The 14,460-nt window shown below is 29.4% G+C and overlaps 1 protein-coding gene across 4 annotated transcripts in view; it reads left to right on the forward strand.

The window, feature by feature from the left end:
- The first annotated feature begins 4,788 nt into the window (after positions 1–4,788).
- Positions 4,789–14,460, forward strand: part of LOC129606514 (pyruvate carboxylase, mitochondrial-like) — a 44,970-nt gene continuing 35,298 nt past the window's right edge. For 2 of the 4 annotated variants that reach the window (XM_055516861.1, XM_055516865.1), the window contains exon 1: positions 4,789–5,154. The gene's annotated coding sequence lies outside the window, so the exon portion shown is untranslated. Of the gene's footprint in view, positions 5,155–13,461; positions 13,557–13,677; positions 13,774–14,460 lie in introns of those variants that run through there. The other 2 variants (XM_055516862.1, XM_055516863.1) reach the window with 2 other exon arrangements.

Below are 14,460 nucleotides of genomic sequence, written 5' to 3' on the forward strand. Positions count from 1 at the left end.
GCCCTGTAACTACGAACCTATTGAGCTGTGAACGTCGTCTTCATGCAAAAGTTTTGTCTACTTAGGAAGGCCTATACAATCGTATATAGCAGTGCACTCTGTTAAGAGCCACTTGAAGTAGTCGTCTCTGTTATGAACTTGTATATATATTCTTGCTCAGCGTAAAATTCTGCGTTGATTTAGACATGTCCATTTTTTGTAGATTTATTTTTCAAAATAAATATTTTTATATATGTATAGGGCCTTTGTTTAAAACACCAAAGCCTATAGACAAGAGTCGCAAAAAATGATACGGCTGTGAGGTGAATCCAAATAAATTTACAGCATACCAGGGCATCAACGGATGTCCTGGTTCACAGATTTGTGAAGGATCACTTCGACATCGCCTTTATCCAAGAGCCATACATAAACACTAAAAAAACATATCTTTCCATTCCAGGTTATTATTACAAGGATTTGGTAGCTGTGTAGGTGAATACGAGGTTCCTGGGGGTTGGATAGAGTTTGTTGGTGACTGTACGCTTCCAGACGAACAATTGAAGGAGCTAATGGACTTATGTGGAAGGAAGAACTTCCAGTTGATAGTTGAAAATTCCAATGCCCACCACACCATCTGGGGAAGTAGTGATATAAATAAAAAAGGTGAGTGCCTACTTGAATTTACATATAGTAATAAATTTACGATTATGAATGAAGGCCGACAAGAGGCCGTAATAAATGTAATTGGGGAAGAGGTTTTTGACATCACCTGTGTTTATCAGTAATAGAGTTGGTACATGTCATGTCTTAAGTGAGACAATTATGCCCGCATCGAATTCACTCCCAATCCACATGTTGGAGTCAATTCGAATCGCTTTTCGTGGATGGTGTCAATTCCGTGTCACTTCTGTCAGAACGAGTCCTAATATTATGTTATCTGCAAGTCGTTGCACAAACGTGGGATTGATGCGACGACGAGTAGATGTGTTTGACGGATACTACAGGATAGCATAATTAAGTCCACCATAGGTGACGACGCATTCTTTACCTCCGCTGAAAAAGGATTTCAGATTTCGAAATCATATATGGGCATCTGGGGCTACGCTGATAATGTAGCTATCATCATACGAGGAAAATTTTAGAACTCGAAACAACAGAATGTATGTTATTGAAAGGTGTAGAAGCGTGGGGTTAAGTATAAATCCCAGCAAAAGCATCCTATTTGTCTTCACCAATCATAGAAGCAGGGATAAATTAACGAATCTAATTCCGTTTCGTGAACGTATTGGTTATTCTACAGAATACTTATATAAACAAAGTCATCAAGAGGGCTACAATGCATATAGACGTGTAGGAGTTTCGATAACAAGGCCTGCGGCATCTGTCCTGCGATAGCACTGGTTATACACGGCCCTTATTAGACCCATCGTCCCCTACTTATCGATCGTGTGGTGCCGTAGAGTTTACCAGACGAGTGCGGAGAAAAATCTATTCGTGTTTTCTACTTCGAACGTCATAAGCGTTCCACGTTCAAATTCAAATTTTATTTACTGACATTTCCAGAAATCGCTTCGGGGTTATAAGATATATGTTAAGATATCTATTCTTCATACTTTAATTCTTTGTAGTATGTCAAACGTCACTTGCAATATGCTACTGCTAACTTCTTTAAGTTTTTGCATTGTATTACTGTCAATTTTAGTTATCATTTAGTTATCATTTAGTTTTCATGCCTTTTTTAGGTCTTTATCTATATAAACTTCTGAAATTTTGGAAGCTACGTTACTTGTGAGTATGTAACATAATTTTTTACCTTATTTGATGTAAAAGCATTAATCGTTCTTGGAGTCCCTTAATGATTACCCTCGAACCGGTTAGGCCGATTTGGGTTTCTAACTATTACTTTGATTGGCCGCTTCTATTTATTTTCATTAGAATGCTGTCCAAATTCGACTTTATTAAAAGCTTGAGTTAATTGCCTATATTCGTTTTCATTTTCAACATTAATCTTTGCTCGATCATTGATCATCATTTTTAGCGATTATTTCTGTTTTTTAAGTTGAGCAATTTTCCTCGGTGGAAATTCCTCTACTTTAGTGCTATTCATTTCTAGTGCCCGCTCTGTTTCTTGTAAACTATTACCTTTTCTCTTCTTTGAGTTTCTTTTGACTTAAAGAATCCAATTGGTTTCTCTAGAAAACTCTTTCTCATCAGTTTCGTACACGACATGGTTCTTAGATTTTGTGCTTGTAGCTTACAGATCCTTTCTTTAAGCTCCTTACACAGGTCCCAATGTAACGGGCTTTTTACATTACCTTCATATATTTTACTTTTGTTATATTCTTCAGACTTTCTTTCTTTATAACGTTCTATGGTTTTTCACCTAACTTGAGCCATAAGGGGAAATCTTGCAACTCTTGAGCTCTTGCCAAACGGGCTCATTGATTTTGTAGGTGATCTTTTTTTCACTGGCAACTTCTCTGAACATTTTGACTATTAAACCAAGCCCTCGCCGACACCCGTGATTTCTGCCGATAATTTGGTGTCGGATGACAGCTATACAAGCACATAAATTCTAGTATACGTGGGCTTGTCAACTTACTATCATAAAATTAGTACGTCGTCATTTAGACTGGGCACTAAACATTTATTAAAACTAATTAATATTGCAATCATCTGCAATTTTGCAGTTCCAACAAGGATATTATAATTTCCTTTTTGGTTATTTAAGGCGTTTGCGAATATTTTTTTTTAGAAAAGAGTAGAATATTTGTTTGAAAATAGGTTCATGTTAAGTTTTTATCTCAAAGCGTTCAGAGTTCAAAACTCGTGTTCTTTTTATGAACAGAATATGATTGCACTCTATATTTTCGAAAAAAAATTTAGATTTTTATTTGATCTCATATTTTTTTTAATACTTAATATTTGAAAATTATTAAATTATACATTAATCAGACATTAATAGAATCTGTTGTGTTCGCTTTCAAAATTAGAGTTTTCACATTATAAAATTTTATTTTTTATTGTGAAAAATCTATTTTTAATTAAACATTTAAATAAATTGTGTTAAAAATTCGTGGTTTAGGAATTTAAATACATACTTTCAGAGCGTGATCTACGTGCTGGAAAATAATTTAAAATTTTTCACAGGTCGTTCTGTCAAATAGCAAAAGTACACTTTTTGAACAGTAGAAAAATTTATTCAAATTTGCAAGTTGTGTGCATTACTTTTACATTTTAAATTTGAAAAGTTATTGATCAGTCCACGTTCTAACAAATTTCATTTGAAAATAGCGATGCGAAATGTCAGAATTTATCTTGAGAAAATATATTTAAATGGATTGGCCGGAATTAAGCTAAATTACCGCCACATATTTCACCGTCGGTAGCGAAAAAGTCCAAATTTCCCTTTTACGACTGGCGTTGAAATAGGCTAAATTTCTATTTTACCGCTGGCGGTTTTTTTTTTGACTTTATCTGCATGCATAACATGTGTGTGCATTAAATGTAAAATACTGTACAGTTGATTTTGTCGCTCAACTGTTTCAGTTAAGAACGAATATCGTCCGCCGTTGCCGTATACCACTTCGATTATGTTTTTACAATTAAAAAACAAAAACGTCAAAATATAAACTGAAATACTTTCAATTTATCACATACATACTATGTGTAGTAAAATAACAATCTTACCCTTCATTTCCCTTTAAATCAAACGACAACTCTAGTTGAAAAAAAATTCAAAAATGACAATTTGGTTGTCTTTTTTCAACCTTCTTGCTCCAATCTTTACGGCCAAAAATTAGCTCCACGGCTGATTTTTTTTTTAAAATTATGCTATAAATTGTATATAATGCTTGTAATTTTGGGGATTTAATATGACCATTTTCTTATAAGGAAATATAAACTTACTTTGATAAAACTTAAAAACTTAATATTGAAAACATTGCAAATTTTTCATGCCAAATATTAGAAAGCTTTTAAAAACTTTATAATGTTTTATAAAGTTTGAAGTTTGCATGCACTTTAATATGGGATAATACTTTTCGAACCAAAATGAGAGAAAATAATGACATTTTCATTTTCTCAATTTTTAAAGTTTTCAAAATTGTAAAATAAAATTTAGTGTTTAGTGTAAACACTAAATTTTACTTTACAATTTTTACAATTTAGTGTAAAGTAAAATTTAGTTTAAAAACTTTTAAAATCTTGCAGCTGATGTAATAAATGTTTTTTTTGGTTATGTTAGAAGGTTTTATTTTTAAAAAAAAAATTTTTGGTCAACAATAATTTTTTTTTCAAAACTTTTTAATTAAAAGTAAAATGAAATAAACCAAATAGATTCGCGAATGGTTTTTCTGAGTTTCACACTTTTATAATCCAAAATCAAAACTTCTGGTTTTTGGTATAACTGAAAAGTACCGGTTTATATATGATAAATACTTTGAAATTTGATGTTTGTCACAAATTTATAAAGTTTTTAAAAGTTTTTTCAAGTTTTCCGTCTGGTTTATTTTTTTTTTAACCGAGAATTTTGTTTTTTGTTTTTGCGAGAAATAACGTCATTATTTCTCTTTTTAAAGTTCTTTCAAGTTTTATCCCTCACAGACCTATTATGTTATGTTTCAAAAATCAGTTTTGGCTCTTTTTCCTTGAATTTGGCCCTTATTTTTTCGTGAGTGGTAGCCCTGCTTTCAACATTTGAAGTTTCGTTAAATTTTTTTATAATACTTTCAAAAAAGGTATGTTATGTCATTGTCATACTCACACATATTAGTTTTGGACATTCAAAAGCTTTTTAGACCGTCCGGCTTTTAACAAAAACAAAAATAATTCAATGTAATCAGTGGCAATCTGTATATTTGACTTTTTCGTCCGTATTTTTGTACGGGTGTTTAAATTGTCTTTTTGTAAATTATTTTTATTTTATTTTTGTGAAGGTTAAATTATAATTGGCAATTGTGGGCAAATTTGATTAAAAATTTCATATGTTATTACAACTTTTTTGTAAAGTTTTTTTTTTATTTAAGTCGAATTATTAATTTCCTTTAAATACGAATCAATCTATTCTAAATAAGTTTAAAATTGTAACACTGTTTTGAAAAGTTTTAAGAATTGTAAAATTCTTTAACTTGGAAATAAAAGAATTTACTGTAGGTTGAATAACAGATTGAAAAGGTAAGGAAATTTGGAGCACTTTAAAATAGTATGTACATCTATTTATGTATAGATAAATAAATTTTCAAATACAAAAATTGATGTTCATTTTACTTAAACAATAAATGGAAACGCGTGTTGAGAAAGGCTTCAACTTTACCGAAAAGGATGTTGGAAATCATAAGTAGAATTTGTATTTTTAGAATTCTATTTAAAGATAATTGCATTTTTTAGAAAAAAATGTGGATTTCTTTTTTGGAAGGAAATAAAAAGTACTCGGTTGCATAATATTAGGAAATCAACTTCCACTATGAGATTAAATTATAAAATCGTTGGTAGAACATAATGTTATTTTTGGGATTCGTAAATGTACTGTTGTGCTTCATTTCCAAAGGAAAAATTCAATATGTACATGTGTAATGCTAATGAACATATTTACATTGTAAATTATAAAATATTTAAAGTAGGTAGAGGGCTGGGTATCCTATCGGATGCTTGTAAAAATGAAAGTTCTTAAACATTGTAATGAACGTTCTATATTTTACATAATATGTTTAATTTACGCAGTATGAATTGCATTACAAAATATTTAAAAGCGTGCATAATTCGTTATTTCTGATTTTTACTTTGTTAGCTTTGCAAATATTGTTATAATGATTGTAATAAAAATTATAAGCAAATAATGCAATTTAAATATTTAAAATAACGAAGAAATGAAGGCGCTCATACTTTGCTTAGTTCTCTATGCAATACGATTGCTAGTTTTTTTTAATTTACATAATTGGAGGTTATATACCTACTTACATACATATCTATGTACAAAAATATTTGCGTATTTTATCAATTTGGTACATAATTATTTATTTGAAATTTTATGTGCATAATATCAATTTAACAAAAATTTTTTTATATTTAAATTTTTTTTTGTACCTTAGCAAGAAAAATTAGCTTTTGTACTATGATGATGAGATGATTTGGCATAAATTGTTTACTCTGTGGTTATAAGAAATTTCAAAATCTAAATTTACAAGTATACCTACGTACTTATCTACATAATAATTAAATATAAAAACTTTCTTATCTGATAATTAAAAATAGAATTACTTTTAGTAAAATATTTAAATAATAATTTAGCAGAACACTTTATTTTTCAATTAGGATTCATAAAAGTTCCGGGGTCTTACTATGTAATTCGATTTTCGTGAAATGATTGATTTTGGTATAGCGATCTTGATTTAGATTTTGGTATTTGATTGGTGCTTATCTTACCATTTTCCCAAATATGAAAATCGTTTCACGAAAATCAAATTAAATAGTAGGGTGCCAGTATTTTCCTTTTTGGAATTTGAATTATTTAGGTGTACCTATATGTTTTAATGATACGCTACATATGTAAGCGTATCATTAAAAAAGTTTTACGTTTACTACTTGAATGGAAAAGCTCAATTTTTCTATTTATTCAACTTATTTTAAGTTCAATTTGTTTTTTTTTTTTTTACTTTAAGTGCTCGTAATTAATTAACACATGTTTACTAATTTACTCTTAACTTAATAGTTTTTAACATATTCAGTTTAACAAAATATTTTCACATTATTTTATCAATAAAGATTTGCTATTTTAACTTTTTCCTAATAGAAGGCAGGCACTTTATGAAAGTAAAAGTTTTAATTTTAATATTTGCTTAAGTGCTTTATCAGGAGTTTAATTTTTGTGCAATAATTAGCTTCTACTTATGATTTTTTGATCATTTTTAATTTGAATAATTGATTATTTGACAAATCTAAATGGTTTTATTTAAATAAAATAAGGTTTTAAAGATACTTAATTTTTATTAGTTACATGCAATGTGTGTAAAAAGATATCTACGCAATAATGAAGCACACTAGTCATGTACTTGTATTACAGCTTAATATAATATTTCACAACTCGTTTTAATTTAAGTTTTTGATCACTTAAAATTAAATTTATGTTAGTTTTTATATATATGTATAATATCAACAATTTTTTCTTTTTAAATTCAAATTTCTGAGAGTCGACAGAGTATTAAATTAAATTTAAAGACTAATTGTTAAAATTAGGAATGAAGGTAAAAAAGTATTCTTTTACATTCATGCGATGAATAGTAGCTTATATTCTTTTTTTTCTCTTGCCTAAAATATTTCATTATCTTTTCAAGCAAAACCAGTTCATTAATGTATGATAAGTTTTTTATTAAATATTAAAAATACAATGAACTCTTCCAAATTATGAAAATAAAATTATTCACAAAAACATAATATTATAGTTTTTTCCTTTGTTTTGTTTATCTCTTTGTTATTTATTTCTTATTACAACATATCGCAAACTTTTCTTTTTATATTTGAAAATATTTCTTTACTTTTTGCGTATGAGAGAAAAGAAATCTACTTATATTGTAAATAATATTATAAAGGGTGATTCTGTAACGTGCTAGTCGCGTTCCCGCCTGTAATATACTTGTTCTAAGTATAAAACTGGAATTAGACAGCAGTTCGTGAACGCTCAGGAAACCCTTCGCAAGACAGTCGCAAAGAATGTGCGGTTCCGTCATCGCTCGGAAATCTGCACAAGAGCGAGTCCTATCTCCCCAGCTTATGCAGATGATACTGAGCAGTGTCTAGAAAACCGGTTTCTAACCATCCCCAACAACTAAACTAAACTTTCGGGATGTTTGTGTGTGAACGCGTGTATCACAAGTTCGACCGAATCGATTTTGATGAAATTTTATATGTGAGTTTTTTTTTTGGCTCTCCGATTTTCTTGTAATTTAATATTTAAATTCGGGTTGTTAAAACAATAAACCTATAAAATTTTTGGAAATATCTTTCACATTTTTACCATATCTACGAAATTAATTGATGCAATTTCTTGAAATTTTATATTTAGGCCTTGTTTTTTACCGAAACTAGCTGGTCAACTTTTGAGGAAATTCGGATGGCACAAAGCGAAACTGTGTTAAGAGCCAAATTTACATTTTTTTTAGATATTTTCGTTAATATATTTATGCCTTTCTTAGGTCAATTTTAAGGACTTTGCTAATGTCCTTAAAATTGGAAAGAGGTGTTGAAATTGCATTTTTATAATCTTCTGTAACACTTTCACTAAACTAGGTAATGTACATACATTGTAGTCGGTTATGTGCTGATCACATTAGATTTCTTTGAATGTTATCTAATTTCATTTAAAAATTTTGTTGCAATCTCAAATTTTTTAAAATTGTATGACGCATATACTATCATGTATTTAGTGCTTTTTATGCTTTTATAACTTTTACTATTTAAATTATATTTTATTTTTAGACATTCAACAACGATATTTTTTTTTTAGAAAAACAATTCAATTTAAAATATAACATAAAAATAATTAAATTTTCATTACAATATTTTAGAATACTTTTTTGGGAAACTCAGCTGATCAATTATCAACTTTTAGCATTTTTTAGCTTCACTTTTAGTCCTTGAAAAGGAATGTTCAAGAGTATTAGCTATTTTCCATTTCGATGACCAGGTAGAAATACTCTATTCGACGTATTACATTTCTATAAATCTGATAAACTATTCTTGCTTTGCAATCATATATTGCTTAGATACAGGCAATAATTTCCCTTTTCCAGTTTTAGGCTGCCATATGAGTATTGAGCAACATTTGACAATTTAAATATGACAGCAACATTTGAGCATTTAAATATGTTGCTTTTTTTCGCTTTTGTACTTTAGCAACCTTTTTTGAGTTTCAATCAAGAATCATGATATGTATACAAAAATTGCATATGAACTAAAATATAGAAAAGCGATAGATCGCTAGACAAATTGGATTCTTAAAACGAAAAGAAACTCAACGAGCAAAGCTAAGAGTTCACCAGAAAATGGAACCGGCATCGGAAATGAATAGTACTGAAGTAGAGAAGTACGTGAAGGTAAACATGATAAGCAATGAACAACCAAAAATTAATGTTGAAAATGAAAATAAAAACAGACAGCTGCCTGTATTCTACACTAAAACTAAAATTGGGATGGCATACTAATGAAAATAAATGGATGGGGTCAATTTAAGTAATGTTCAGAAACTTCACGTGAGTCGCAGTAGCATTTTAATTGTGAACTGTTAGTTTATCAGATCAATCACGTAAGCCGTAGGATATTAAGTGTGAACTTATCCAAAAGAGATCCAAATGCGTAGATGTCAAATAAAATTAAAAAAAAAAAGAAGATTACATGAATGCTACTAAAATGTTTCTCTTTTTCAAGTTGTCTTTCGACTATACCGAACACATAAATAAAATATATAAAATAGAATATCTTGAGCACATGAGAGTAAAAGTTGAACCTTTTAGAATGGGTCCATCCCGCAATGCAAGAGATGCCAGAATTTCGAACATAACACAAAGATTTTGCGAAAGGGGGGCTAAATGTGTAAAATGTGCTGTTAATGTGACAGCAGAATGTAATAAAAAAGATAACTTTCAGGCAACAAGGCACACCCTGTCAGTTGTCGAAGCTATTTAGTGGCTAAGGAATTACAAAAAAGGAGGATTAAAGGAAATCGGCCTAAAAGGGTCCTGGGTAATCGTAAAGGGACCCCAAGAACGATTAATGCTTTTAAAGGTAAAAATGGTGTTATATACCTAAGAAAGGCATAAAATCTAAAGAAATTGATAATAATACAATGCAAAAACCTCAGCCAATAGACAGTAGCATAATGCAAATGACGCTAGACATACTACAATGAATTGACGAAATCTCAATGAGATTACTTGCTATGGATAGATGTTAATATATATCTACCAACCCCGAAGCGATTTCTGAAAAATGTCAGTTAATAAAATACGAATTAGAACGTGGTTAGTAAATAAAGTACGAATTGGAGCGTCTCTTGTCAGAAACACATTTGGGAAGTTGGGAAAGAATTTGGTACCAGCTCACCTTGTTAACTATTCAAGAGGAGCTATTTCAATTTTAATAGGGAAACCACGAACCATAATGAGGGATCCTAAATAGAGACGGAGAAGATTGAACTATGTTTAGTTATGGCGACAGAGAATTAGGGAAAGCTATTCGAGAGTTGACGCTTCGAATAATGGTCGAGCAATCAATAGAATACAGGACACCACTATACACGCTCTTCGTCGACTTCAAAAAGGCTTTTCACACAATTAAGTGCAATATGCAATATGGAAAGTACTTAAAGACAGAAGAAGCCGAGCTCGCAGTACTATATGATGGAAAAAAAAAACGAGTTTTTTCTCACCCAGTTAGAAGTAAAGCAGGATTACCCACTGTCGCTTGTTGTTCCTACTGTGCTAGACAATATCCTACAAGTTGTCTGCTCACAGAGAAAGGGTATAGTACTCAACAGCTAGAAGACTTAGATTATGCGGATGACATATACCTTCTCTGCCATAAGATCAGTGATGTGCAGAGCAAATTAAAACACCTTTAATAACTTGTCAGACATGTTGGTTTAAGAAATAAATAATGACAAAACCAAGTCGGTGAAAATAAATTATACTAGCACAGTCAGTCTAGAACTCATTAACCAACAGCTTCATAACAATAGATGGCGGGACCCAAGAAGATATAGAAAACAGATTGAAGAAAGCAAGAGAGGCGTTCGGCAAACTACGTATTTCGGTTGTAGTTGAAAAAGCGGCCAGATCTTCAGAACAACTAAGCTGAGAATACTTCAGACTTGTGAAAAATCGGTCCTAATGCACGGCAGCGAGACTTGGCTAACATCAAAATCCAAAACTGCAGGTATTTACCAACAGATTTTTCAGAATAATATGCCGAATATTCTGTCTAAATTGTATAAGCTGGAATGAGCTTGGAGTGGAACCTACAAAGTTCGAGGAGACCTGGCCGCTCCAGAAACACCAGGCGTAGATGTGTAAATTCTGAAGTAGAAAAATCGGATTTAACTTGGGGTCAAATTAAGCAAATACCAAAGAATCGAACGAGGTAGAGATGTCAAGTGGAAGCTCTATGCTCCCAAGAAGAGTAAGGAAAAAAAAATTCAAGAGTTGGGAGGTTGCTATCATTCTACTGGCAGTTCGACTTATTAGCCTAATGTTGCCAACGAAATACTGGATCTTATTGACCTTTTTTTATACCTAGAAGGATTTCGGCAAATATTTTTAATTTGAATTCCGATCACTCTACTGCTAACAAACGGAGTTGATCCACTTCAGTTAACGAAACCGGAGGTTGGGTAGGCTTTAAACATGTTGTTATTTGTTCAATTAAATTCTAAAGTGGAGGGGTTTATTAAAAAAGGTAAAATAAACAGAAGAGGGAAAGCTGAAAAAAGCAAAAGGTATAAAATTGAACTATTTACTGATCACTTGGAAGGAATTTTTCAACCAAATTAACTGCATTATGGCTCTATTTATGTTAAAAAAAAATTGCCATGGAAAGAAGTGGTTTGAATCGAATATGGCCCTAGGTTTTGACCTCATTACTGCTGAGATGTTAAAGGAATGCCGAGAAACGCATTGACATTTTTGAAAAAAGAGGTGAATGTAGCAATGTCTCTGAGGTATGTCCCTAGTGCTTTGAAAGTAACGGAAGTTATGATAGGAAAACCGGGGAAACCCTTAAATGAGGCAAAGTTATATAGACCGATTTCTATGCTATCAATGATATCAAAATCATTTAAAAATTCTTGTTAACAAAGCTGATACCGATCAGTTTGATAGAACAATGCAACAATTGACCAAATACGCAGAACAACAAATATTATGGAAAAGGCGTTAGAAAATGAGAAATACGCTCGACAATATTTCAATCAAATAGTTTTATTATTTCCGAATCAAACAGGACGACGAGTACTCTACGCTTAGGGAAATTAGGGCTTGTGTGCCTCAGGGCAATATTCTGGGTTCTATATTATACACGCTTTATACAAGTGATTTTCTATATTCAGAAGGTGTAATTTTGGCTACATTTGAGACGATCGACCAAGAATTTACAGGAAGCAAGTAACAATAAAGTAAATGGACAAAAACATTAAAAACAAAACTAAATGAAAGTAAATGTGTACACGTAAATTTCACAAAGAAAAATTTAATAAACCCATCACAATTGAAATTGAATGGTGTTGTAGGATTAATCCAAAACACAGCGAAACACTCTGGATGTGAAGCTCTGGTGGAAAGAACATGTCAAGAAGAAAAGAAAAGAATTGTAAAAATTGTATTACAAAAAAAATTTATTAATGCCGCAAAACGAAAATTTTCTCCTAATTTGTTTAAGTATTAATATATAATATAAAAGTTACAAGTGAGAAGTTAGAAAATATGTTGTAAAAAGTGACTTGCAAATAAACTTTTTAAACCTTTCATTTACGATATTCAAAATTAAAATTGTCTATAACTCCCCACTTTACGGTCAATACCTTAATAATTTACATTTGGGAAAGGAAGTGAAATATCTACTAACCTACACATAGTTCAAAAATTTCTACTTTTTTGAAAAAATTTTTTATCTATACTTATTGTACTTAAATAAAAAAAGCATTTAATAATTAAATCAAAAATATTGCATATATTCAATTGCATAATTGAATAAACTTAATTAATAATGATAACTTAAACAGGTACTTTCAAATTGTAATTTAAATAATACTATGCCAGTGTAAGAACTTCAAAATAAATAGCATCTTATTTTTCATCAAGTGGCTAAAATTCATTTCGTCAAAAATAAAAAAGAAATTAAAATAAGTAAATTAAAGAAAATAAAAATGATAAAAAATTTGTTTATGAAAAGTTTTCAATGGAATTCCCCACGATTTTTGGTCTTTTTCTCTTGTTCCCTTCAAACCTTCAAAATTCCCTCAAAATTATATATTTCCTCGATTTGGCAACACTACTTTATATTGATATTAACGGTAGTCATATCTGCAAAATTAACATAGTCATGGCTGCAAAATTGTAGTTGTGTGCTTCCTTTTCACTATGTGTAGTATTAAAAATTTTATGCAATATTAAAAAATACATACAAAACTGTAAATTCTGATTATAAAATATATACCTGTACTACACATATTAACTTTGTTTTTATTTTCGTTTTAAATTTATCTTATTTTTTTAATATTCTTTTATTTGTAAAAAATAAGAAAAATTTATAATTAAGTAGTATTAAAAATTTTTCTATAATATATACATATATATATAGAATATTTATTACTTATTACTCAGTAATTCTTATATCTCCATATTGTACGCAATATTGAGATGTTGTACTCAATATTCACTCAATATTGTATGAGAAGCACAGAATAAATAAAAATTTATTTAGTTTATTTTTCAAACTCGCTGGAAAAAGACTTTGTTTCGGAAAATAAGTGTTTAAATTAAATTACTGGATTAAATAATTGTTATTACTTGTTGATAAAATATAAATTTTAGGTAAATTTAAATATAAATTTAGATAAATTGAATTGCAGAATGTTTTTTGTAATATAAAAAATAATTTTCGTTGGTCACTTACGTCTTATTATATTAATTGATTTAAAATTGTGCAACTAACAAGTGTGTTAAAAATTGATATGGTACATTTGATTATAAAAGTATATGAAAATAAATAATAAATAAAAAATTAAGTACAAACTTGTGAATATTAAAGGTAATGATAATCAGATCGTAGGTCGAAAAAATTTTATCGTGTCCTATGAAATGTTTAAATAATTATGTGGATATAATTATTCAAACTTTTTATTTATTTACATACATATAAAAATTTTTTTAATAAACTTTATTACTTTTTTTCAATCGGGATTTTAATTTATGTTATTTTCAATTTTAAAGTATTTATTTTGATCCGCAATATTGTTGTGGATGATTATCTAATTTTAATTATAGGAAAATTAATTAAATGAAACGAGATTTTAACATAAAATTTTCTTGTGAATTTATTTGAATAATATGAAATAAATATGTTTAAAAGTTGTGTGGTAACAGAAAATCGTAAAATATCTTTAGTTAAAATCGTAATTTTAAATAAGAAATAAACAATAATATACTCTCCAAATACGAATATACAAAATTTTTAATTTTTATATAAGTATTCGCAAATATTGAAATTCAAAAAGAATTCAAAAGCAAATAAAATGAGTAAAAAAGGTGCTTTTTTATTAATGTTTCGTTATTATCTTAATTTTTTGTAAATATACGAAAATATTTACCTTTATCAATCACATATTATAAAATTTAATTATTTAATAATTTTTGTAGAATTGATAATTAGTTCAAAACATATTTTCTAATTCTTGGTATTTTAACTATTTAAATAGTGTGTTTATCTTATATTAAA

Source organism: Condylostylus longicornis, unplaced genomic scaffold (genome assembly GCF_029603195.1).
Source record: "Condylostylus longicornis isolate FDR11 unplaced genomic scaffold, ASM2960319v2 ptg000018l, whole genome shotgun sequence".
Classification (NCBI taxonomy): domain Eukaryota; kingdom Metazoa; phylum Arthropoda; class Insecta; order Diptera; family Dolichopodidae; genus Condylostylus; species Condylostylus longicornis.